The sequence below is a fragment of the Thermobia domestica genome, chromosome 7 (genome assembly GCF_964235325.1).
Source record: "Thermobia domestica chromosome 7, izTheDome1.hap1.1, whole genome shotgun sequence".
In the NCBI taxonomy this organism is placed as follows: domain Eukaryota; kingdom Metazoa; phylum Arthropoda; class Insecta; order Zygentoma; family Lepismatidae; genus Thermobia; species Thermobia domestica.
The window spans coordinates 242,322,825-242,350,486 of record NC_137460.1 but is presented as its reverse complement, the minus strand read 5'-3'; the positions used below and the strand labels follow the sequence as shown (position 1 = coordinate 242,350,486).

The following is a 27,662-nucleotide window of genomic DNA, read 5'->3' as shown; positions in this document are numbered from 1 at the left end:
TGGCAGCCATCTTGAAATCCGCCATTTTGAATTAAGGTCAAGTTTTCAAAATGGGAATAGGGTAATATGATACATAATTTCGGGCTAGAATTTAATTAGAAAAATAATGGTGAGATTAGTTTTAAGATACACCCATTTGGGGGAAAGTTACCGGCATATTAATTGTTTTTACTTACTGTGTGCGTAAGACCCTTCTTACTTTCGTCTCAAGACCTGTAAATCGATCGCAACGGCAGAGCCCGGTTTCGCACTAGTGTTTAGAAATCTTTAAACTCACTTGAGGCAATATTTGTGGATTATTGTATTGTATTTTGCCTTTAATTAAATTTGAACCCACTTCATGATCTTGTGTAAAGTATCACTAAAAGAGAATTTCGGTTTTTATGGAGAACGTAAGCATAGCAATTATAAAAGGTGAGTAAGGTGCGTATGTATTTATAAGAAAGTTTATTTTACGAGTCTTTTGTGGTTCCGCCAACCTATTCTTTAGTTGTTTTTTTTTTTTTTTTCAAAATACTCATATCTCATAAATAAAAGAGCTATTATAAAATCTCTTACCACTATTCTTTAATACTTATAAAATTTTATTTATTGTAAAAGCACTGGCGAGATATTACTTATCGCCCACTAAAATTATGGTGGAGCTCATTCGTGGCTAACGGTTAGCATACTTGCCTTTGGCGTGGGAAACCTGGGCTTGATTCCCGGTGGAAGTTCATGAGGTTCGGATTCCACGTTAATCAGTAGGTCCACGTCTCACATAGCCTCGCTGCTGAACGGGACGTTAAAATCAGAAACAATTCAACTCAAAATTAGGGTTTTGACTTTATTATGATGTCATTAGTTTAAACGCCCAACTGCCCAGTAATTATAAACATTGACTACATTATAAAATTGTAATTTGTGACGACTAAAGTATCAGAAATTAAAGATTATTCTTTGGGTTTTGGAACATTTTGAAAAACGTGAAAAACTGGTACTGCACCGATACAACACACCTTTTGGATTTGTCATTGTGTAAAGTGATACAAACTAAAGAAGAATTACAACTTTATGAAATTGTATTAGGACTTATTATTTAGAAATAAACACCAAATAAGTGTAATAGTTCATATCCGTATCAAATACCAAGTTTATGATGAATCAACTACACAAAGTAGGATCCAAAAACGCTCATTGCAATTTGTTCCATCCTTCAGTCGAACCAGGAACTGAAACATAAAGAGTGACGTTTTCTTTTTAAAGATACTTTGTCCAGCTAAGTATTGTGAAGGTTTATGTCAGTAGAAGGAATTGCATTCCATTATACAAGCGCAATTTCACAACTTTATGTACACATTACTAAATATCAAACACCCTTGTCCATATGATTAGCGTACGCGTCTTTGGTGCGGGAGACCTAGGTTCGATTTCCGATGGGAACTCCTGTGGTTCTGAACCCACGTTAATTTGTAAGTTCACGTCTCATATAGCCTTGATGCTGAAAGGGACACTAAACTCTAATCTAATACTAAATACAAATATTTAAAGAAAAATGATGACGCACCAAGATGACGTGAATTTGGCTATCAAATCCATTTTGTGTTTTCAGTTATTTTCTAGTAGTATTTTTTCTAGGCATCCTTTCAAAAGACAGTGATGCAAATTTCGTAACTGCGAATTCCTGTTAGAAGCCATGAAATTATCCGATTAGATGCAAAATTTCCCGTCCACTAAAATAGATACCGTAAATTTACAATATCTAACAATAAATAATTTTGAAAGATATCGCTTTCGAGGGAAAAAATGAAGTGAAATCTTTGAGTTTTACGTCCCACGGTTATGCCGGTTAGGCTAAAGGAGAGGGGTGATGATGAGAAATTAGTGAAATCGTGGAATGAAGAAAGTGGGAGGAACGGAAGAACCCCGAGGAAACCCACGCACACGGTGTTTGTCCACCACAAAGTTCACTTGGTGCGAGCTGGGATCGAACCAGGGTCCCCAAGCACCAGAGGTGAACGATCTACCACTGAGCCACCGCGGCCCCGCTTTAGAGGGGCCATGACGTATAGTTGAACTCATTCTCGTAGTATGAAAGGCATTATTTATTATTATGCATGATAGGATCACAAACAAAATTTAAAAATATTATGTGCACTTTCTTTTAACAAACATTATATTGTCTTTTATGGTGTGGAAGGGAATGTTATGCTCGAAAAAAAAGTCCTTAACACGATTCTTGTTGCTACACACTGCATGTTTCTAGCCACAGAAAAGATGCAGCGATAGGTAGGCTATTTTTCAATTGCTTTACATTAGCTTGATGTTTCAAGTCTTTTGTGTGTTTCTGAAGTTCACTTTTACCACAAAAGAGCTCAATATTAACATGTCTTACATAGCTTTGGTTCGATTCTCAGCACGGACTGCAACTACCCGTTAAATTGTGCATCCGAAAGGCACTCTTTGTTAAACCTCGCTTATCACCGCTCATCTTAATAATATATATAACTTCACCTCGAAGCAAATGTTGCATTTCTCTCTTTCATCCTAACACAAAACAAAACTAACCACAGCTGTGACACGAAGGAGCTATTTCAAAAAGAGTTGAGTTGATTTTAGTTTAGCGTCCCGTTCAGCAGCGAGGCTATATGAGACGTGGACCTACTGATTAACGTGGAATCCGAACCACATGAGCTCCCGCCGGGAATCGAACCCGGGTCTCCCACGCCTATTTCAAAAAGAAACAAGCTGTGCTTCATAGAGATGTGTACCAAATGATAGAAGTATAAAGTATTGTTTTCTTTCCTGTTTATTGATATCAGTTGGTGTTCTTAATGAGTTTACTCATTAGTTTAGAAAGAGTATATGAAGGGTGAGGGGAAAAAACAAGGAATGTCCATGTATGTGCTTTTTCGGGTGCTTTGTCCTATCTGTTGGCGACTCTTGGTACTATTTGACTGTATATGCCATGCATGCCTAGATGTAAAAATGTCCATGTAAAAAGGGGCGAAAGATTTAATAATCCTATTCTTTTTACACGGTTTTCAATGTTAAAACGCCGTTTTCTCGAAAATGTAGTTTTGTGACATTCCTTCTTTTTTCCCCTTACCCTTCATATATGGAATTTGGACATATGTTGTACGTATTCTCCTGAGAAATTGATGAGACCAGAAAAATTATAAGGACAGATGGAATAGGTTTAAGCGCATCTACGTGACTTTATCAAATATTTATTCTCCATAATGGTAACACGCGGAAAACTTGGTATAGGCCTACTTTTATCTTTGCCTCCCTCTGTTAGCTGTTTTGTATCATATATATCGGATGGTTTTGATATTTCTTCTGATCATTAAAACAACAATGGTACCTGTGTGCGTGCAGAAATGCAAAAGCACAATGTAACTTCCTATTTGTTTTGGAAACAACAAACCCATTTCACGTGTGCGAGAGAAATTGAGCACAGCGAGATCGGGTGTTTACTCACGGTCAGTTCGCAGCAGGAGTCCGTGGTAAAAATTTGGCTATCTCGAAAACACTCGCAAAACCTTACAAATACAAAAGACTGCGCTTCAAAGAAAGTTTAGACACAGATGTTTCAATTTTCTTTTAGCATCGTTCTTCAGCAAAAGAGTCGGTTCATTGTATTCGAAAAAGAGAAGGGAGAAAGGGTGAATTTATATTTTATGTGGGGGGTAACGTTGTAAGTAGTATAAACAATACATACCGCTTCCGACTCTGTACGCATACACTAGCCGCGGAGTTCACACACACACACAGAATCAGAGTCCTCACACACCAAGGGTGAGAGCTGTGCCACTGAGTCACAGCGGCCACGGGGCTAGGTCGAGTCCACTTTACGTTCATAGTTTCTTAGTACATAAATGTTACGATTATGAAACAGATTTTCCTTAATGAGCTGCATAAAAACAAAAGCTTTCGAAATGCATTAAAACAATTAGCTCGATTTGAGTGTGAACTTAAAGTTATATCAGAGTGTAAATACGGATACGCACCAAAGCTCGAAAACTTAATACACTATTTCTCCTATATAGTCAGCATGTATCAAGCAATCATTGAGCTTTCATTTGAGAGGATGGAAATCGAAGGCCCCTGAACAACTATGTTACTAATGTGCGGAATGTATTTATCTTATAGTGAACTGCTTTGATGCCAAGTGGCCTAACTCCAAAATTGAAATTTTCCAGGAGTGAAAGTTGAAGTTCAATATCTCATGAACAATCCATATTTCTTTTATGTTGGGAACCAAAACCATAACTACTGTATGTAGTTCATTGTTTTATAACTTAGTGTTTACAAAAATCCTTTAAAAAAATACCTATTCATAGAAGTGGATGGTACTTATCTGTACTAGTTCTTGGCATCCAAGCAGTCCATTTATTGTAATACTAGCTTAATATACCCATTCTTCGCATGGGGGCTGTATTTGGAAGTCAACACCTGTGGAAGTATCACCATTCATTTCAGTGACCGCGAAAACTAAGGATTTGACACTAGTATCAATCAATATGGGCTATTTATACATGTCTCGGTATTCTTCACCCGCTGACACCCGGTCCGCATACAGTAGTAGCTGAATTTGCAAGTCATCGCTGATGGAAGTGTCACCATTGATCTCAGCGACCGTGAAAACTATGGATTTGACACTAATGTCGATCAATTTGGATTACTTTTACTACATGTCTCGCTAAACGCCCCCCTGAGACCCCCTGGTTCCAATTTTGACAAAAACGCTTCGCCTTAGACTGGGACCTGGACCAAGGTATCCGTGACCAAAATTTGGTAACTCCCGGTCAACTTGTCTGGTCCCCAGGTCGGTCCCAGTAAACGTCCCCCCCGAGACCCCCCTGGTTCGAAATTTAAAAAAACGCTTCGTCTTGATCTGGGGCCTGGACGAAGGTACCTGTGACCAAATTTTGGGAACTCTCGGTCCACTCGTCTGGTCCCCAGGTCGCACAGACAGACAGACAAACACACAAACAAACTCTTTATTTTATTTATATTAGATAAGATATACTATGTAAAATAGTCTCGTATCATAATATGTGATGTACAACAAATGTTACATTATATATTATCCGTAGCTCGTGATATGCTGCAACATATTAAAGCCTCAGAATAGTTGGGCAAGCGAATAATCCAGAAGTTACGTACCCCTATTGCGTTCATGGGAACGAAAACACAATAATTATAACTATGCTAAATTACTATAGACTACCAACTGCTCATTCAGAGAATTTATGAAGTTCACTCTATCGCAATAGTTTTATACAAACTAGATTTAGACTACGGATAATAGTTTTATACAAACTAGATAATCAATTATTATTATTATTATCATTATATTTACAGTACAACCAAATACAACGACATTAACTATTAGTTCTAATTAACTGAATTGAGCTGAAAATTAAATCTTAATCTTTAAAGATTAACTATTAATTTTATGCGTTCTGTACCTTTCTAAAGGAATAAAAGCTGGAATTGGTTTCAAGGCTGTTTCTGAGTGAATACTTTCTTCAAAATAATATTAAAAATTATAGAAAGATTTTCGAGACATTCGAGTCGAGTCGAGATTTTTAAGAGCCGTCTCGACTCGACTCGTGTCTCGACTCGAAAATTCGAGTCGAGAAATACGTTTGTCTCGACTCGTCTCGAATTTTACAAAGTGTGTCTCGACTCGAATCTCGACTCGACTCGACTTTCTTTTTCTAGATTCCGTCGGTAAATTTTAAATTTTTACACATTTGACATTACTTAGGACCCGCCACTAGTTAATACTTAAAAAAAAAAAAACAGAGTATATACCTACTCATTTATTAAAATTAAAATAAGCCGTAGAAGTTTCAAAAACTTAACGTTACTTTAACCAGAAAACTGGCAGAAATATCTTGATAACATTAAATTACAGGTATTATTGTTGTATAATTCTGATTTAAAACTGTTTGTTAGCTTTTATTCCGTTTTTAGTTTTACGTAATATAGCATTCAGGAGTGATCTTAGAAAATATATTGAAATAGAATTTAGTAAAGTTCAGGAACATTTAATTTAATTGTTTCGTTTTAAATTTTTAGTATAACAGTTTTTTATAATCATTATTTTTTTTACTTTTCTCTTTATTATCGATTTTAATAAATTATTACAAATATCAGTTAATTTTGAAGTTTCCTCTCTATTTAATGTTCTCACATACAATTTTATTTTTATTGCCTCTCTCAATAATTTTTCATATCCGCGATAAATTCATTGATATAAATTTATATAAATTTATATCAATGATATATAAATTTATATATCATTGATATATTATTCATTGAATTCATTCATATCCGTGATAATTTTTCATATCCTTCCATTCGTTCTAACTATCTAGCCTATAATTCATTGTTTTGAAGTCCATTTGACCAGTTCATTAATCTTTCACTTCTTTCTCTTTTCATCCTTCGTGCTTCTTTCCATTTTCTTATTATTGTTCTATTCTCTTTTTCTAGATCTTGGAGCCATTTTCAATCTATATCATGTCCTGTTCCTTTAACACGTTTGTATATAGCGTTATTCTCTCTTTTAAGCCTTACTTTTTCCTATGTTGTTTAGTCTTTCCTGTTAAGTTTTTCCCCTGTTTCTTCATTGTATATTATATTACAATTTTTACATTTCACTTCATACATTACTACTTCATCTTCTTCATCTATGTCTTTCTTTTTATTTCTCATTTTCTTAACCACTTCTAGCATTCTACGTCCTCCTTTTCTGTATGTGTTCACATCACTCTTTCTTAATAAAATCATCAGTATCTCTGTCTTTTCTCCTATGCTCTCTATCCTATGCCATTTTCTCTCTTCCTTTTTCTGTTTTTCTTTTCTTTCCTTCTTTCCTCTTCTTGCTGCTTTTCTTTATCTTCTTTTTATTGTACCCCTCTTGTCTAGTAGATTCTGAAACTTCTCTATATGTCTTCTTTCTCTCCTCTTTACTATCTATTTCTTCTATTTTCCTCTCCATATTTAAGTCATAATCCCGTAGTCAATATGGATGAAGGTGCATGTAGTTAATCATGTGTAACTGTTGAACATCAGATCTGCAACTAGGCTCCAATCACTTCCGGAATCCAGAAATAGATGTTTATGATCTTCATTTGAAATATTCCCAATAACTACCAGATTTTTTTCCCTTTCAGATCATGTTTGTCGCAAGATTTCTTGACAAACAAAAGTCTGAAAGCGCCAAATCTGGAGAGTCTACAGGCCAAAAAGTGATTCCTCTGTAATAAATGCATGTATCACCAAATTTTCATCAAGATAACGTATCACTTGAAGCACGAAGTTGGGAAGAAATGAAATACCATTATAAGTGTCTCATCTGTTAAGTTCTGAAAATAGTAATATTCCCCAACATTTGCAACCGTGCAGTTCTTCTTCAAAGAAGGCCTTGGAAATAGCACACCGCACAATAACCTTAGGTGTGTCACGCTCAATTTTCAAACTCATATGGAGCTTCTTCTTGTAAACTTCTTGAAATTACCTTAGCGGCATTTCCTGACCATCGCCATCTTGCAACCAACCTGCTACCGAAAGTGCTACACATGAATTAGCATTTCCGGTTTCAGTATTTAACGTCTATAGAGCAAAAACAGTGATAGATTCCAAGTAATGGCTTTTTAAATGGACTCAGCGTCCAAGGAAGAGGTTCTATCTTTAATTCTATTTTTCTATTCAAGTAGTTATTGATGTATTATTACAAGTTTGGGTATTGCATTCGCATAGTTTGGAAGTCTAGCGTACTTTCATACCATGAAACGAAACTCTCTTGTTATATATATATATATATATATATATATATATATATATATATATATATATATATATATATATATATATATATATATATATATATATATATATATATAAAGCAGGTTTCTTTTCGAAGTCTCGGATCTCTAACTGGGGCAGAACAATAGTAATCTAGAAAATAAACTTTATACATCACAACAGCGGACATCAGAGTAATATACAAAGAAATAGATGAGGTACACTATAATAGTATATAGTACATGACAGTATCTAAAACAACAAACCTTCACAATTGGCTTAAAAATAGAAAAATAGAAACAACTAGACCAAAATAGAATAATAGAAAGTCAAAAATGTCAAAGAAATGCCAGTATTAATATCGGATACCGAAATACTCCATGAGACATTAAAAAAAGCTTTTTAAAACAATCATAATTGAAGAAAGAAAGCATAAATTAGATACAGAAGGCCATAGTATTGGACGCATCCAGAACAGTAAGAAAATTCCAGAAAACTTTAGAATAAAGGAAGAAACAATATTATCCTTTGATTGCCCGTATATTCCCATATCATTTGCTCAGACAAGAAGTAGGGGAAAATAGTTAATAATAATAATAATAATAATAATAATAATAATAATAATAATAATAATAATAATAATAATAATAATAATAATACGAAGAAGAAGTAAAAGATAAACGAGGTTAATGTGAATCCCTTTTGTAAATATATGTCACATGGCTGGATAGACATGGCACAAGGTAAAATGATTCTGCGACCATGGTTTTCTTCTTGGATCAAAAGATTCAATATATTTCAAATGTTCTTGTACGCCTTGTATCTGGAGAACTACGTACAGTGTAGCCAAACCCAAACTATCACTTAACTCAGTATGATGTGCTTATTCCGTAAAAAATACGAAAATTCGATTTAGGGTCCGTTCAAAAATGTTATGGCCCTTGATCCATACACTAATCATTGGACAAGATCGAAATGTTTTGCTCCATTTTTTAATCATTCCTAAAATTCTTGTTATTTATTAAATTAACATATACCATACAACAACTTGCGTATGATGTGAAAAATTGAGTGCAGAATAAGTAGTTAATATAAGTTTATGTGTAAAACTATGTTAGAAGGAAAAGGTGCCGTTGATTTCCACTTAGTATGTAAACATAGTTATTTTCTAATTTTGTGGAGGAAGATTCCGTGAGAAGGTTAATGCACTGTCAAATGCTGATATGATACGTAATTCGTATCTGATAATTAGTATGTATAATAATGTTGTTGTTCCTCGCGGAAGCATTTTAACGTTATTATTATTAAATAATACTTTCATTTTTATCTGCTAGATCAAAAGATTTCTCTGCATTGTTTACAGTTTGTGTTCTCCTCAGTCACGAGGCTAGCTTTCACTACAATGCAGGGCTCTTCCGCTTTCTACAATTCCAACATTACGAGTACATATACGCGACTACGCGTAATACACTTAAATTGAAACTAATCTTAATCAAGCCCCCTGGGACAGAGGCGCGAAGGAACATATTATTTAACTTAGAAGATACGTCGTCGTCATGAATAGTGATGAAAAAATTCCAGTAATTCATTGCCCAAATGAATAATAAGGTGACTCTTAGAATATTCCTTAGTCAATTTTTTTCAATAACAAATACACGGTGATTATAAATGATTTAGCGAGTTCTAATGTGAAATATCTCGAAAACTATTAATACAATACTATGGGGTAATGATGAAACAAAATAACACAATTGAATGTTTAATTTCTCATATTCGTAATCATGGTTCATGACCACAAACGGCAGCACAAGCCTACTTTCCAAAATGGCATCTATGCTATCAGTAGAATAGTATATATTTCATTTACATTCATAAACCTCTACTAAAACCGAAAATGGTAGAAATAAACTACGACTTAGGGTTTCAACATTGACCTGGGGCAAAAGCAGTAAAAGATAACGGAAAGCGCTTTCATGGAATTGATTTAGCGTTCTAAGAATAAATACAGAATCATATTTTCCCTTAATCCCCTATTCAAACCGGAAATGGTAGAAGTCAACAACTTCCAGTTTTAACATTGATCATTATAAAGTAAAAACAATAACAGATAGCTAGAAGCTAATTTTTGTAATCAATTAAGCGTCCCAAGAGTATATTCCATCTCCACTCTAATCTCTCTACTAAAACTAGAAGTGGTATAAATTTACTATCACTTCCAGTTTTAATAATACTACAAACCAAACTCCTTCACGTGCTGTACACGTTACACTGCTACTTGTTATAATGGTGCAAAACATTTATTTATGTTCTGTATGTAAAAAAATACACCGTTAAGTAAGGTATTGTATCTGTCGTTATCTGTATTCCCCAAATGGTGGCATATATTGTAATATCCCACGCATTGTTCTGTTTATAAACAACCAACATAAACAACACCATATGCGTTCTTCTACGAACTACTATAGTAGCAGGCGACACGGACACCAGCGACATCACTGGTCATGTAACGAAGAAGGACCATCAACGCCACCGTTACACTGGAGCAGCTATAAAACTAGAAAATTTACAAAAAAACATCAATGAAGAAGAACCATCAACGCCACTAGCGACATCGCTGGTCATGTAACAAAGAAGGACCATCACTGATCATGTAACTACTACAGTAGCAGACGATACGGACACCAGCGACATCACTGGTCATGTAACGAAGAAGGACCATCAACGCCACCGTTACACTGGAGCAGCTATAAAACTAGAAAATTTACAAAAAAACATCAATGAAGAAGAACCATCAACGCCACTAGCGACATCGCTGGTCATGTAACAAAGAAGGACCATCACTGATCATGTAACTACTACAGTAGCAGACGACACGGACACCAGCGACATCACTGGTCATGTAACGAAGAAGGACCATGAACGTCACCGTTACACTAGAGCAGCTATAAAACTAGAAGAACTTCTACATTTGGTATCAGTCTACGGCTGCTCACTTCCTCTCCCTTAGCTTGTTTAGAACCTTGGGGACTATCTAACCCAAAAGCCTCTAGCTTGCTCGAAGCTCTAGGTCTCCTATCCTGCCCACTTATTTTGCACGAAACTCTATGGGATTCCTAACCTCAGCCACCCAGTTTGCTTGGAGCTTTGTGGCTTTATAACGCCTCCTCTGCTTGCGTGGAGCATTGGGAATCCTGAAGTTCACTCCACTTAGCTTGCTCGGAGTTCTGTAGAGATCCTTCGCCTAGGCTGCTACGGCTTTGGGATACTTTTCTTTATCCAATTATTAGAGGATTATTTACATTAGAATGATTTTGTATCATACTCTTTACAGGACCGTGCCGTGGGGGAGCGACGGCCCCGGGCGCCGAAGTAAGGGGGCGAAAAATTCGGGAGAAAAAAGGACAAAAGATAGGAAAAATTGCTTGGAATATATGTATGGGGGCGCCGTTGTATACTCTCGCCCCGGGCGCTGATTTTCCACGGCACGGCCCTGATTCTTTATAGCAGGAAGAGTTTTGCGTTGTATAATGAAATTTGCTAGTGGGAAAAATGTTCCCGCGTATAATTTGCTTTATTTAAGAAGAACTTTACATGATGGAGGCGCCGGGTAACAGTGAAACACAATACAAACATGTGTGATGCGCACTGTTGATATGTTTTCCATTTTTTTAAAATATATATGTCCTATGTCATATGCCAAATATGACGTCACAAATTTATATTAGAAATTGGGTAACGTTGAAATCGATCCAAAATACAGACCAATTTACTCTGTAGCAGTTTGTGTGCAGCAAAGTAAATGTGATTACTCTCGTTTGGGACTATTTCAAAGGGGGCCCTATGTTACTAATAATTCCAGCGCATACGTTTTCTTATTAGGAAATAAAAGTCATGTTGTAAAATCCTCCATTACTACACGAAATAATATGATGTTAATGCCATTATTGATTGAAAATAAGAATGCTGATGTTGTATATTAGATTCTGCTTGGCAGATAAATTAGAGAGGATTTAATTTCACCTAAGGCTAAGATATTGAATATCGACACAAGTATAAAAGGAATTACTCAGAATCCTTCTTTGATAAACGAGATAGAAATTGTACATTTCAAAATTAATGGGAGAACATTTCATCATGCTTTTCGGTGTTAAGTAATTTTTCCCAAGACATGTTGTTAGGGAATGACTTTTTAGTATCTCAGAAAGCCCAAATCGATTTGAATAGGAACGTTTTATTGTTAAGGAGATTTGGAATACCTCCTAGATTTGGTCTAAGTAATGACAGAAATATTTCAAAGGAATTGTCACCACAAAATAATAATTTGGTTTGTAATAGAGGCCCTAAATAACTCACTTCCTCACAAAATAAGTATCGTGAAGATGCTGGTGGAAGAACACTAAACCCTAGCGATACCGCGAGGGTAACGAGAAGGAAAAAATTAACATCGGTCTGAAGCCTAAAATATAATAAGTTGATTGCTATATTTTAGTATTAAAGAGAGGGATTTGTGTGGGTCCACTGAGCCTGGGCTTCATTGGCTCTGCTCTTATCCGCTCCTGTTGATATCTACAATACAGTATAATTGTGCTATGGTGAACACCACTAGACTATAACAAAATATAAGAATTGAAAAACTATTTTGAGGATCCTTCTCTTTCTCCTATTTAATTTGCGTTAAAATATTTCATTTTTGGACTTTCGAAGTTTCAGTATAACGAAAATTTCGTGTTTTTTTAAACCTATATTTAAGCTTATTTCTTTCAAATATAATTGAAATTTATGTTTTACAATATAAATGTTTTATTACATTATTTTATTATTCAAATGATATGGTAGCTATTTTTCATACATGAACCAATGGAGCAGAATAGCGATTTGAAAGTAACCAATCCTTTGTTCTTCTTCAATGGAAGAAATTAGGAGTTAAATCGTAGCCAAGTTAGATTCTCTCTTATTATTATTTTTTTTTAAAGCAACTGCAATTGTTAAATATTTATTTCAATTAGGTATATGCTCATTTTAATGTAACATTTCGCCTTAACAATTCTTTAACGCATACCTTATGTAATACGCAATGAGTGAGCAAAAACAAATGCTGAGTGAGTGCAATTTATGCTGCTGTACTTACACGCTTTCATTGTTTAATTGAACATTTCATACTCTTTTTTTTTTTCTGTAAGTTCATATTGAAGTTACGTGGATCCTGCAGTTGGTATAACAACATCCAAGTTTTTCAGAACTAACTTACTTCAAGAAGAAAATTTCATTGTAGCAAATAAATTTTGGAGGTTTCGAATATATCGGTATACAGGTATTTCCTTTTTATTTATTTATTTATCAACACAACAGGCATATGCCCAATTAAAGTCTTGAAATGTAATCTATTTTTTCAACAGTTTTTATTCAGGGCTTTACAGGACATTATATATATAATATCCTGTTATATAATATAATATGATGTTATGACATAATTTGTTATAGAAAAAATGTATACTCCAGATTGGTGATTTCAGAATTATCTTTGTCCTAGTCTTTTTGCAATAAAAGAGGCCTGTATTATTAGTTCGATTTCTAACTGAAGGAACATGAAAGTATAATTGAAGATATAAAGTTTGAACAATCAAATTGATTTTGAACTAGTTTTTTTTTTGGAGGAATACGAAATCGGCAATATTACGTCTTTGTTCTAATAAGTAAATATTAAAAATGCCTACCAGTGTACTATGGTTTTCAAGTAAGGGATAAACTCTTTCAATGTTTTGGCGGTACTTTTGTTGTGAGGCGTTCCAAATCGCGACAGCATATTCCAACTTGGTGCGTACATATGAATAATACATTTTCAAGAGTGGTTTAATATTTCTGAAGTTCTTACCACTTCTAATCGTGATTCCTACTAATTTAAACGCATCATGAGTAACAATTTTGATGTTTAATGAACGTTAATATAGGATCAAACTTAACACCTATTGAATTTAATAAAGTAAAAACAACGGTAAGCGAGTAAGTGAACGGGAGCGCTTTTAAGTATTATAAAGGCTCTGAGAGACTTTCTTCTAAATTCTGTCCCATTTCCCAGTCTTAATATTTCCAGAGTAAAATCACTTCATTGTATTGTATCTGGAACATCGTTATGCAAATTTAGTAAATAAATAAATAAACACGTATAAAGTTATCATTACATGAATAGTAATGAATTGAATAAGAACAAAGATACTGATCTGTATTGCAGCTTGATTTAAATCGTGACTTAGACAAACCTATCTAAGCAGCCAATAAAACATTAGTAGGGTGTTAAACGTTCTCCATCAAAATTGCTCGGTGTTTTCTCTTACTTTATACAGTGAGCATCAAACTGTACAGTGTTTCCTGCATTTCGAGAGAAGAGTATAAAAGAACAACGGTCGTCAATACGTGACACTACGTTTTCCCTTTATTTTTCAAGTAATAGATATTTGCAACTTAGAAACACACATTGAATCAACAATCAAAAGATAGCTCGTCCATTTCTTTGATATTTTGTTTGATTCGTAGAAGCGCTTTCATTTAGTCGGTTGGAGGTCGCTGACGTCACTTGACTATATGTAAACAGAACTTCGATAGAATCTTGTACTGATCGAAAGCGATGAATCGACTGGGAATTGGTATTTTCTGCGATCGATTCAGTCTGATTGACCAGAAGAGTTGGCTAGAAATGAAAAACCTCTGTCGCGGAAACGTTCGGGGGGAGAAGGAAAACACAGGACATGTTCCAATTACAAGTAATTTGGAAAAAAAAATGTCTTTTTTACGAAGTAGTGATCTTATTGTATTACTAAAAATGTATGAGAAAAGTGAGTATGTACGAATAGCTCTACAACCAGAGATATACGCAGGAGAAAGATAATGGGGCCCAGACCCCATGAAATCCTGAAATCCCAACTTTTCTGTAAATTTAATATAATATTAGAGGTAATTTTACAAATTTTAGTATGATTTACCTTCATATTGAACCTGGATCCCCGAAAAGCTTTGAACTCCCTTTCTCGAAATAAATTCCTACCGTAAGCTATGTCCCTTGGTACAACACTTTTCTCTTATCAGAACATTGTGGCTAGAGAAGCCGAACTGGAAGAGATTATAAAGTAAATTACCTTTAAAATGACAATTGTCAAACACGTATGGACTAAAAAGGAAATAAATATTAGGAGAAAACAAATATGAAGTCATTAAGATAAATAATTGTAGTATAAGTTGGTTTATTGCCAGATTAACTCTCCTCTTGGACATATTCGAAATCGACCAGAGGAGGGTAAGTCGACAAGCAGGATTCAAATTTAGTTTTAAAAAATCAATGATATGATTTGGCCTTGCCGATTAGTAATGCCCACAACACAGAGGTCTGCATGAGCCGGAATTTTTAGCTCGGGCTTTGCCCAGCCCGTGAATTTATAATGTGAGATCCGACCTGAGTCCGAAATATGTTTTAGCATTTAGGCCTGAACCCTGCCCGATCTCATGTGATAATCAAATGAGCCCGAAATAAGCCCGAATTACAGAAACTTAATAACTAACGCAAAATTGTATTTTTATTTACAGGAATAAGAGGTTTAATTTTGCTGTTGTGCTTTAAAAGTTCTCTAGAAAGAATGATCCAATAAATATCGTTGTGCAGTATATTTACAAAGTTAGGCCCGAAAAGGCCCGAGAAATATGTTTGTATATTTAAAAACTTACGGCCCGAGCCCGACCCGGGCCCGAAGTGATATATGCTTTATAGGCCCGAGTAGGCTGATTACAACCAGGAATATACGCTTAAACCCGCGGGCTCGGCCCAAGCCCGTGCATGCCTCAACCACAACACAAGAAATGAGGCTTTGATGTGAAAGTGATGTCTACTCTCGAAAAACGTACCCGTTTCTATTGGAAAAGCTATGACTCGGACCAAATCTCTTGTTGAAAATTTTGTCGCCTCGTCTCGTACACAGCCCTATAGGCTTATATGAGTAGCAACAACTGCAGAAAGTCTATTAGCTGTGTAACAAATGAGTTTCATTTGGATATATTGTGGATAAGTTCCTGCATAACTTCGACATTGGTGCACCGATTATGGTTCTTTTAAGAGTATGGGTTGCCGGTGGTTCCATGTAAATTCCACCAGGATTTGATGAGTCAATTCCTCAATTGTGTGTATGTTGACGATCGATTTGATAATTCGATATATATCATTTGAACTATCGATTCCATAATTAGATATGATTTGAATGGAATTGTACTTTTTAAGATTATTTTTTATACGAAAGTTGGCCTCAATCGCTGTCTATCGACGATTCAGTCCTCATTCGGAAGATTTTTTTCATGATAATCTTTTGCGTGTCCCCTAGATTTATTCTACATAGTATGTGTACACATCTAAGAATCACGCAATCTCTACAAAATAAAAGAAGTCCTAACTTACTGACTGACTGGCAAACTGATTGATTAACGCCCAGGGCAAACCGCTTAATCTAGAAACTTGAAAGTTGGACAGGGCATAGAGTTTGTAGTGCAAGGTTCCACTAAGAAAGGATTTTTGGGAATTTGACAGGTAAAAGGGGGAAAGATGGGTGGCAATGATTATTTTAAAAATGTCCATATATCGGAATCTCTGAAGGTTAGAGACATGAAATTTGGTATTTAGAGTTTTCGTTTAAAATTATTTAAAGATATGTTTCAGTGTTTTTATATGTTCCCTTATAAGGGAAGATAAAAGGCCATACAAAAATAAATAAATAAATAAATAAAAAATTAAAAAAATAAGATAGTGTTGTAATTCTTCAGATAAGATTACTATAGTTGGAAATCCCTAAAGAGTAGAGACATGCTAATTAAAGACGTGTTTCAGCATGTTTTATGGTTCTGTTAGAAGGGAAGAAAAAGGATGGGGATTGCAGTTATTATAATATAGTCACGAAATCCTTTATTATTACGGATATGAGAAGTGTGAGGCCGCAGGCCGAGCAAATTAGGGGATCTGGGGCAAAATACCCAACTAGCCTAAGGCTAGTGGGCCTCAGTACGGTACTGTATACCTACTTTTGGGCCACTCTGCATATACGCATAGATATACAAGTACATACATACTGAAAATATTTTGATGTCCTGAAAACAAAGGATAATGCAGGATGCATGTGGAATGATTACTCACCCGCTAAACCAATAAATAGCACCGCAGTCCACACGACAGCCGTTCCACCAAACACCTCTGCCCCCTGTAAACAAAAGAAAGCAATTAAAGTTCCTTAAGCATTTTAAGGTAACAATACTTAACATTAATTTTAAAGCAAATGTGCAAGTATTTAGATTAAATGGGCATTTCAAATTCTACAATACTATTTTAGCGTTTAACGGGCAAAATGTTCCAAAACGTGACATGCACTTACCAATTAGGGTTGCCATATTACCCGATTTTAGCGGGTACCACCCGATTTTTAGATCCTATATTCGTCCCCTGCTTAATCACCTCTTAATTACGAAAAACCAACCGTTTTTTTTTTTTTTTTTTTGATTGGAGAAAAATATAAAACGACTTTGTTGATAAAGTCTTGTTATATTCAACGTAAATATGTTACAAATATTACACATTTTGGTTCAACCCATGAATAATATTGTATGATCTCATAGGTTCGTATTTCTTTGATGACCATTCTGTCCAGTTCAGTTGAAGAAGTCTATGTTTTTTGCCTAGTCTATGTGTTCACCTAGTCTTTACATATTGAGAAATGATTGCAAATTGAATTACGGTATCCTTAGCATTTTGTTTAGATTATTAATAGATTTTCCTTTTAAAATGTTTATGCTGTATTTCATATATTGTGAAACAGTGGTAATTCTGTATGTTAGTAGCGGTGCCTCAGTGAAAAAACGCCAGCTGGTGTCGGTCATGGTAGCCGAGTGGGTGAGTTGCTGTTAAACTGTGCTAGCGGTAGGACGTGTTGTCCGGTGCAGTGTTTGTTCGCAGTTTGACGTGCTTAGCTTTACCACTACGTGTGGTTTATTTGTGTAAGTGACTATATATTGTAAAATATTACGATGTCTCAGCTCGTTAGAAAAAATACCATCAAATGTGTATTTGACAAGGAAAAACGTAATAATCGCCCGTCACCCATCGCTATTCATAAATGGATTGAAAGTTTATTTAAAGAGGACTGCCATGACATTATTGCGCTCCAACTTCACTCTGATGAATATGCTGTGTTTGTGACTTTTAATACTGATGCCATTTTTGAAAAAGTGTTAAGTAAGCTCGAACCTACGGTACCATTTAAACATAGTGACGGTAGTACCTCTTTTGTCCAACTTGTCAACGCAATGGAAAATATTACCAGGCTAAGAGTCTTTAATTTACCTATTCAACTAGATAATAATGTTATTGTGCAAATTCTGACTGAATATGGAACAGTGAAAAATATAACCAATGAGACATGGTCTCAAAATTATCCCCTTGCAGTGTCCAATGGAATACGAACTGTGAACATTGTCCTTAAAAAACCTATTCCTTCACGTTTACTCTTTAACGGCTTTCGTGGCTTCATATCATATGAAGGCCAGCCTGTAATGTGTTTTTTCTGTCGATCATTAACTCACCGACTTAGTGACTGTGATAAGAGAAGAAGACAAGAACTGAATGGCCCCCATACGTCTCAAACGTCTGACATTCGATTTACCGAGTTTTTCCCCCCACTCCGCCCCGCATCTAGCGCACCGCCACTGCCTTTACAAATGTCATCTCTCGGCACTATTCCAAAAAAACCTTCTGAACAACATGTGCAATTACAACCAAACAGTTCAGCATCAATAACTGACACCTCTACTACGATTGCTGCTCATACGGATGACAACTCTGATTCCCCATCTGGCCTTATCAACAATGCAGCTGAAGAAACACATACACCTAGTGTTAATGTTAATGACCTTGCAAGTGTAGATAATATCGATACTCCGTCTTGTCTCCCTGGTAAACAGCCTGTTGGTACTGAGAGCTCCCTCCAAGCTGTGAAACAAAAAACTGATATGGAATTCATTGCACCTACTTCAGATACAGAAGGTAGTGACCTTGACCTGGAAAGTGAAACAACAGACATTCCTGATACAAGGGAATTACGTTCACGAAAGAAACGAGGCTCACGTGGTTCCTATTCACAACCTGTGAATGTCATAACAACTCGAAAGAAGAAAAGGCGTGGTGCTTCAATAACTGAATGTTTACGTCACGACGATACTGCCTCAGGTGTGCTCACTGACCTTCAAGATTTGTAAACACTTTTTTTTTCGCTTTTTTGTTGTCAGTGTGGCTATATTGACGTTCTCGTCTTCTGTTTATAGTAATACGTCGATATGTTCCAATCTTGCATTTGCTTTTTTGTTTTCTTACTTATAACACTGTACATTACACGTATTGTTTCACTCAATGTAAACCGTATGCAAAATAGTGTTAAAAAAGAATTGTTTAAAAAATTTGTTTATGATTATGACGCAGATTTTATATGTCTTCAGGAAATAATCTCCGATGAACACTGTTCCATCTCTGGTTATAAGAGTCATGTTAATATTGGTGTACATGGTTTTGGAACTGCTATATTAGTGAAAGAAGGAATACAAATTGATTCCCTTAAAATGTTGGTGGATGGCAGAGGGATAGCGTTGTATTGGAAAAACACTGTAATTGTCAATATATATGGGAATTCGGGGCATCAAGGAAAGACGGGTAGAGAGATCTTATATTCTGAAGATTTGTTGTATTTGCTTTCTGAACCTTTTAATAACATTATGCTCATGGGCGATTTTAATTGTGTACTTCGAGCTAATGATTGTGTCGGGACACCATCATATAGTCCTGCACTGCAATTTTTTGTTTCTCAATATAGGCTGGTTGATACTGCTATCTACTGTAAAAAGGACCATATCTTTACTTACGTGCGCAGTAATGCGGCGTCCAGAATTGACCGTTGCTATTGTAATCCAGACTTGGTTAAATTGATTGTTAAATATGATGTCTGTTTAGCCCCGTTTACTGATCATTTAGGTCTAGTTCTAGAATTTAATATTGGTTCGCCGTACTGTGTCTGGGGACGATCCTACTGGAAAATGTCCCCCCTTGGTCTAAATGATCCTTATTTTCTTAACCAGTTTCATCGGCACTGGTCAGACTGGCTTCACCACCGCCACAGGTATACCACACGCCTCAAATGGTGGGAGCAATATGTGAAACCCAAAATCAAATGGCTATATATCGATCACTTTCGAGATAGGAATGCCAATAGTAACCATATGATGCAATTTTATATGAAATGTTTACAATCTGTTAGTGGTTTATCGTCTACTTCCCCAATATCGTACCGAGATATGCAGTATTATAAAGGTAAAATTTTACATTTGCAGAGAGAATGTACTGAAAAATTTCGTTTCTATTGTAAAGATAACACTGTGGTAGAAAACGAGCGTATGACGTTATACCATCTAATTCATACAAAGAAACGTAAAAATCGAGCTTTAATTTCAAAATTAACCTCTAATACTCAGCAAGTACTAACTAATCCGAGTGAAATTAGAGCTCACATTCATAATACATACCAAGAGTTGTATAATGTATCACAGAACACGACTCCTGTTTTGCAATTTACACCTTTGCCAGGTTATACAGTGACATCTGATTATAACGACATGTTAATGCAACCATATACCAAAAATGAGATCCATGATGTAATACTCAGTTTTCAGCGTTATAAAACTCCTGGAATTGATGGATTAGTAGCAGAATTTTATCAAAAGGTGTTTCCTATTATAGCAGATGAGTTTACTACTATTGTCAATGAAATATTGCATCATGGTGTAATTAGTGAATCCTTTGCTACAGGTGTCATTATATTAGTACCAAAGTTACCAAATCCTACTTGTCTTAAACATTATAGAGCGTTAACTATGTTAAATGTTGACTATAAAATAGTAGCAAAATGCTTTTTCAATAGGTTAACAACAGTGCTCTCAAGCATTCTCCACCCAATGCAAGCAGGATTTCTAGAAGGTAATAAACTTCTTGATGTATTGATGGATCTTCGCGATGCTGTGGCATATTTTGATTACACCAAATGTAAAGGTGGCCTTCTATCTATAGATTTAAGGACAGCATTTGATTTGGTTAACCATGGGTATTTATATCAAGTAATGGAAAAATTTGGATTTCATCCTGCTGTAATTAATCAAGTGAAAATTTTGTACATGTTTGCGAGGTCTAAAATCCAGGTAAATGGTTATTTAACACCTTTTATAACAATCAATAGATCTATTAGACAGGGGTGTCCGATTTCAATGTCTCTTTTTAATATTTACATTTCACCATTGATTTGTGAATTACATGCTATGCAAATAGGTATTTCCTTTGCTGATCTCCACCTTACAGTGCGTTCCTATGCTGATGATCTTTCTGTTTTAGTACGAGATGAAGCTCAACTTAATCAAGTTCTTCATGTCATACAAAATATTGGACAATCTAGTGGGGCATGCATAAATTTTCAGAAAACAAAATTGCTTGCATTTGGTACTTGGGATTTTCAGATGATTACTTTTCCTATTCTCCATGTTGATAGGATAAAAATTTTAGGTGTCTATTTTTATTGCACGGTCCAACAAATGATTTTAGAAAATTGGGCTCTAGCCCTCCAGAAGGTGAAAGGTTTATGTCAATTGTGGAAATTTCGTGGCTACTGTCTTGAACAAAGAATTTGGATTGTTAATACATATATTACATCTCATCTTTGGTATTTAAGTCCTGTTTTACCGTTGCCAAGTCGAATTGCCCGCTCTATGCAAGCTGCAGTTTATTGGTTTGTTTGGAGAGGTAACATTTTTAAAACACCCATGTATGTACTTACTCAATCTAAAAATGCTGGAGGTCTCAACATGGTGGATATATATTGCAAAAGCACTGTTTTATATTTGATTAATTGGATGTACAAGATACAATTACATACACCCAGTTTTGCTAAAATCTGGGGTCTCTATTGGGTACAGGCCACGGCAATCACCCCTCCTCTTAATATGTCTATTCTTTCAAACACTGTAAAATATTTGTATGATGTACTCTTGAATTCTAGTTACATGGTTCTAGACTTAGATACTCCCAAACACCAGAATATGAAACTTTTGTACAGCTCATATCAGTGTAAAAAATGTTACTATTAAACGAAAAGACAACTTTCCTAACTATAATTGGGATATGATCTGGAAAAATATCAATAACACAGTCCTAAATGTCAATCAACGCTCTGTGTGGTATCGAATTGTACATGACGTCATACCAACTAATATAAAGTTACAGAAAATTAAGCTGATGTCTAACGGAACATGTTCGCATTGTAGTAGAGACGATACTTTACAACATCGGCTTTCAACTTGTGATTTGGTGCACGACATATGGTTGACGTTCGCACGTATCATGTGTATTCTCGTTCGTTGTGGGATCCAGGATATTTCCCCGCTAATGATTTTATTTCCTGATTTTTCATATTATCCTCATTACAAACAAAATAGTGTAATTTGGTTGTGTGGTGTAACTGTGGAATATTTGATTCAAAGTCAAACGCCAACCCTTGCAGACTATTATTTTCACCTGTTGAAAGAACGATGGAAAATAACTGAAACTATCAAACGAAAACAGTTCTCGAATTATTTAGCTGTTGTTGATGAAAAATTAACAAAGATGTATTCATAATTTTTGTATTACTAATGTTTTCTTTTCTTTTTCTTTATCTTTTTTTTATGTTTCTGCTGGTTGTGATTTGATTCCTTGTTATTTGTTAATAATACAGTATATGTTATCCTTTTTGGAAAAAAAAAAAAAAAAGTGGGTTAGCGCAACATACTAGTAAGGAAAATCGTTGTTGGCGTGGGTTCAAGTCCTGCTTAAGGAAAGTTTTTTTTACTACTTTAAAAAATTTTTTATAATACTTCTTTCGTTAAAATAAGATTAAAATAATATTGAAAAAGTGAAAAAAAAAAAAAAAGTGGTAGAGCGTTCACTTCTGGTGCGTGGGGTTCCGGGTTCGATCCCAGCCCCGGCCAAGTGAACTTTTTGGTGGACAAACACCGTGTGCGTGGGTTTTCTCGGAGTTGTCCCGTTTCCTCCCACTTTCTTCATTCCACCATTTCATTCATTACTTATCATCACCGTCTCGTTTAGCCTAACCAGCATAGCCGTGGGACGTAAAATTCAAAGATTTCATTTCATTTTGTATGTTAGTAGGAAGTAGTACGGTGAAAAAATAGCAATCTTTAAAAATGATTAGAAATTTTATAAGAGATGGACCAAGATTCCTAAATGTGCTTTACTTTTCTTATGATAAAAATTTAGAAATAATTTTGTGTTTCATGGAGAGAAAACCGTATGAATAATATTTGCCATATATCGCTTTTTTCTTTTTCTTTTTTCTTTTTGAAAATTTGTCTTACATATATCCTTGCAATTACAGAAATTTTACTGTAATACTTACCTTACAATTTCAGACTCATGTTTGTTGAACTTAATAATACATTAAAGGCAAAAACTAAATCTGCTTTACTTTAGTTTCGTAGGAAAAGTACATTGGATGTGTCACTTAACAAATAAATCACTAATAAATAAATAAATAAAAAAAAGGAGTCCGAAGGATCCCAGGTCAGTATCTATCTGTAATACACAAGTTCACATCAGTACTTACGGTTTAGAATCCCCCGCTTTTCTAATTTTAAAATCTGGCAACCCTATTACCAATTGATAATCTCATTTAGCTGAATAAATAATAGTATGAGCAATTCTCATGTGTAGTTTTTCGAGAAAATTTATTTATTTATTTTTAGCTTTCGAGCGAATTCAAGATATTTGTACATTTTCTTAATAAAACTATATTTACTTAGCAGAGAAATGATTGATGTAGCCTAAAGATTGAATTTTCACTTCATCTGTTTTTCTTTTCTTGTAGAAAAACGATCTAGTTCTATTTTTTCTGATAATGTAGGTGAAAGTACTTAATAACTACTTATGATCATCTTTTTGAGTGTGGAATGACTTTTGTTCAGTGCTAGCTACATAGGTATATTGTCTTGTAATATTGGATCCCACTTAACAAAAATTTGTGTGCGCGCCTGCTTTTATGGTATTTTCTTATGAAATGTTTTGAACCAGCACATTGTTCATTTAATGGAGCCTAAGCACTACTGGAACTGAAACCACATTATCTGCATTGCTAGAAGGATTGTTCACATCCAGAATGGCTTTCAACTATGCTAAATTTACTTTTTCACTTTTTTTTTTTTTTTTTAATTTCGTAACTGCCTGTAATGGATTTTCCATGTGCATTGCTCGCTTTATAACATAAAAAAGTCCAAAATAAATCAAGTTCCGTAGCAAGCAACAGAGAACAGAGGAAAAGGGAAGTGAAGATTGCAGGGTTGAATGTAGTCATTGGAGTGTGACACGATGTCGGGAGAAAACGACCTCGATTTACCTCTGCTATGCAATAAGATAAATATCATTTCTATGATAAACAGAAGGCGCCTAAGATAGAATCAGACATATGTTGCCTTTGCCACATCCAAATTGGCCCTTTCCTATCAATTCACATTAGAAATCAAGAGTAAGCTTGTACCAAAACATTTATTGCGTATGAAATTAAATTAAATTAAATTAAATGCTTAATTTAACGTCCCATGTAGGGTTGCCAACCAGCTAGATAGCGTGGAATAATTATTTGATTTGAATTTACTATCACAAGAAAAGACTTAATCCCAACTCTAATACCTCTATTCAAACCGGAAATTATAGACCTTTACTATCACTTCCGGTTTCAATATTGATACCCATACAGCAAGAGATACTGAGAAATGCAAACGGTAAAAAATAAAACCGGTAAAATAATAAATCTACACCTTTATCATATGAAGAAAAAATCAATCTGGTTTTGAAAACCGAATTGATAAACCTATCATATCTACTTAGAATATTGGACCACTATAGTTTGGAAGTTGACCGTACTTTTACAATGGGAGATGTAACTCGTTTATTTTTACTATATTGTCTTTGGACTAACTAACTCTTTAGCCTATGGAACCCGGAGGTTCAATGACGCATTCAGAGAACTAGAGTTCTTATCTTCTATCGTTAGCCAACTCTAGCCAGATTCTACTTTGGATGCCTATTTAAGCGAGATCTATCTGAATATTGTCCCTCATTTGCTCCTAGGTCTTCCTAATGGCCTTTTCCGATTAGTCTTCCAGTTAAAATTTTGAAAGCGTTGTTACTTTCTTTCATTCTGGCTACATGACCTATCCACCAGAGCCTCCTAGACTTGATGTGTGGTAAACCGTATAAATTATGGAATTGTTCGCTATGCTTTCTGCCATTCTCAATTGCTTTCGTCTTGAGTCCGAATATTCGTCTCAGGATCTTGTTCTTAAATACATTCATTCTGAGTTCTTTCCTCAGAGTAAGCGACCATATTTCGCAACCATACATGATTGTCGTTTCATATATTTTTCCGACAGAATTAACAACGACAAAAAGATTTTGAACTGATGTTTTAGAACAGGATTGTAAGAGAATATGTTCATAAGTTTGCTTTAAATTTCGAAAATAGTAGTAGTGTGAGTGTGTAATACAGTAAACTATAAAAATAAATCTTATTTGGTTGGGAAAAGTCCTATGGAATTGTCGTCTGATTTGATGGTGATAGATTCGTGTTGAAACCATCACCCACCCACTGCCAACTCTTTTATTAGGCGGGGCCCAAGCGGAAACTTCACTTCCGCTCTTCGCTATGCCTCAACAAATGTTCGCTCAGTGCTCTCTGCACAAAAGCATCCAGAATTACGCAGTCATTTCATCTCCAAACAAAACACTGTACTTTCCAGTGAAATAAGTACAAAAATCTTCCTTCAGTTTGTAGCGTACACTTATACGGAAAGGAATCTTTCTCATTGTTGTGTTTACAAAATATTTCTAAAAATGAACATTATTCATAACTAACGATATCACTTGGCCGAAAAGTAATTAAAATATGATTTTTAAATGAATTTCTATGATTATTAGTGCAAACGAAAAAATGTACAAACATGAGACATAAACCAATGGATATACCTTATTGAGCTGAACAAAATGCTATTCTAGTGTAGAAACCTCATGGATAATTTTCGAGAAAATCGAGATGAATCAATTCATTTATAAACTTGAAAATTGATGCTGTTCGAGAACGTGAGTTGAGTTGATTTTGGGTTTTAACGTCCCGTTCGGAAGTGAGGCTATATGAGACGTGGATCTACTGATTAACGTGGAATCCGAACCACATGAGCTCCCGCCGGGAATCGAACTCGGGTCTCCCACACCAAAGGCGCGTACTCTAACCTCTTAGGAATGCTAATTATTGTGGAGAAACTAATACTGCAATATATTCTTAATAAGCTTTTTATTACGATACTAGCAAGATATCAGTACATAGTACGATTAATGAGATTTGGTCAAAAATTATCTTTAGCCCTCATCCGGGCAAGCGGGGCCTCCCAGGCCCAGTAGCTTCAATTTTTTTCGAATTTCTCAATAACCATAAATATTTCGATGACATAAAATTCTGAATTCTTCTATCTTTAGTCAAAGTTAAAGTCATGAACATATCGAGTTGGTAAAGCTAATAGAGTTGGTAAGGCCCCAGTTTCCGTCTACGTTACAAAAATAGCTTAACCGGACAAGGGTTAACTCTAAAGTTTAAATTTCTGTTTAACTAAAAGACTGTCCAAACGTTACTCAAATTGTCGTTTGAATAGCCAATACGTGTATTTCAAAATACAACAGTGACGTAACTAGAGAGGAGCAAACGGGGCTTGTGCTCCCGGCGCCGGATTGCGGGTGGGAGCGCAAAACTGGGCAAATATAAAGAAAGGCATAGGCCATACTGGAGGCATTGGCGCTTTGACACCCCAAATGGTAAAACTCAGAGGTCAGTACCCCCAACTGTATCTGGACATTGGAAAAAAATATTCAATTTTGCCCTAATATCAAACTTGTAAGATAAGAAAAGGGAATATTAAATACGTCCATTAGTACATTCCTAAAAATCGTCAATTGTTACTGCTCTTTACCGCCGTTCACGTGTTCTTATTGGCTTCGCGCACATTTGCTAGAGTATTTCTGTTGTCGACTTGTCGGGTTAGTTGCCATTTTATGATTTTTTTTTTCCTACTGTATTCAGAAGCAATTTAAAACCAAAAGCCGATCTGATCCGAAAGTTAGAAGAGCCAAAGATCAAGAGAAAGAAGCTCGCCACCCTTCGCTTAAGGATAAAAGTGGATCTAAAAAGGAAAGGGAACGCATGATGTCACGTAGTCCCTCGTGGGCCTATTTTTGCCCATTGTAATTTTTAGGAAGTGGGAGAACACCCATAGATAATTTTTGGAAGTGGGATAACGGCGTCCTCCCGCGTTCCCCCTCACTTTTACCCCTGATCGTGGCTTAATATAAAACTTGCCCCGAGGATAACTTGCCCCGGGCGACAACAAGCCTAGTTACGTCGCTGCGACGTTAACACCAGATTCTACTGATTGCTTTAAGAACTTGTAAGAATCATAGGCGGACGGAGATATCGAGTTGACGGGAAGGCGAGGCAATCGGTAGGTCTCTCAAAATCATATAAGTTAAACAGTGTTAGCTCAAAATTATACATTTTGAGATACGCCTGTCGATTATTCCAACGACGACAAACCACTCGGTAGGTGACATCGCGCTGAACAAGGTAACTTACTTAAGTATAAATTCTTCATGTGTAGTTTTCGAGAAAAAAAAAAAGAAAACGAACTTTTGTGGCGTTAAAATATATACCGTT

General features: G+C 35.4%; 1 protein-coding gene across 1 annotated transcript in view; it reads right to left on the bottom strand.

Annotated features, from left to right (window-relative positions):
* The window catches only part of LOC145690792 (uncharacterized), a 271,803-nt gene that overhangs the window by 156,665 nt on the left and 87,476 nt on the right, over positions 1-27,662 (bottom strand). The window contains exon 2 of the mRNA XM_081766070.1: positions 16,967-17,030. The gene's annotated coding sequence lies outside the window, so the exon portion shown is untranslated. The remainder of the gene's footprint in view (positions 1-16,966; positions 17,031-27,662) is intronic.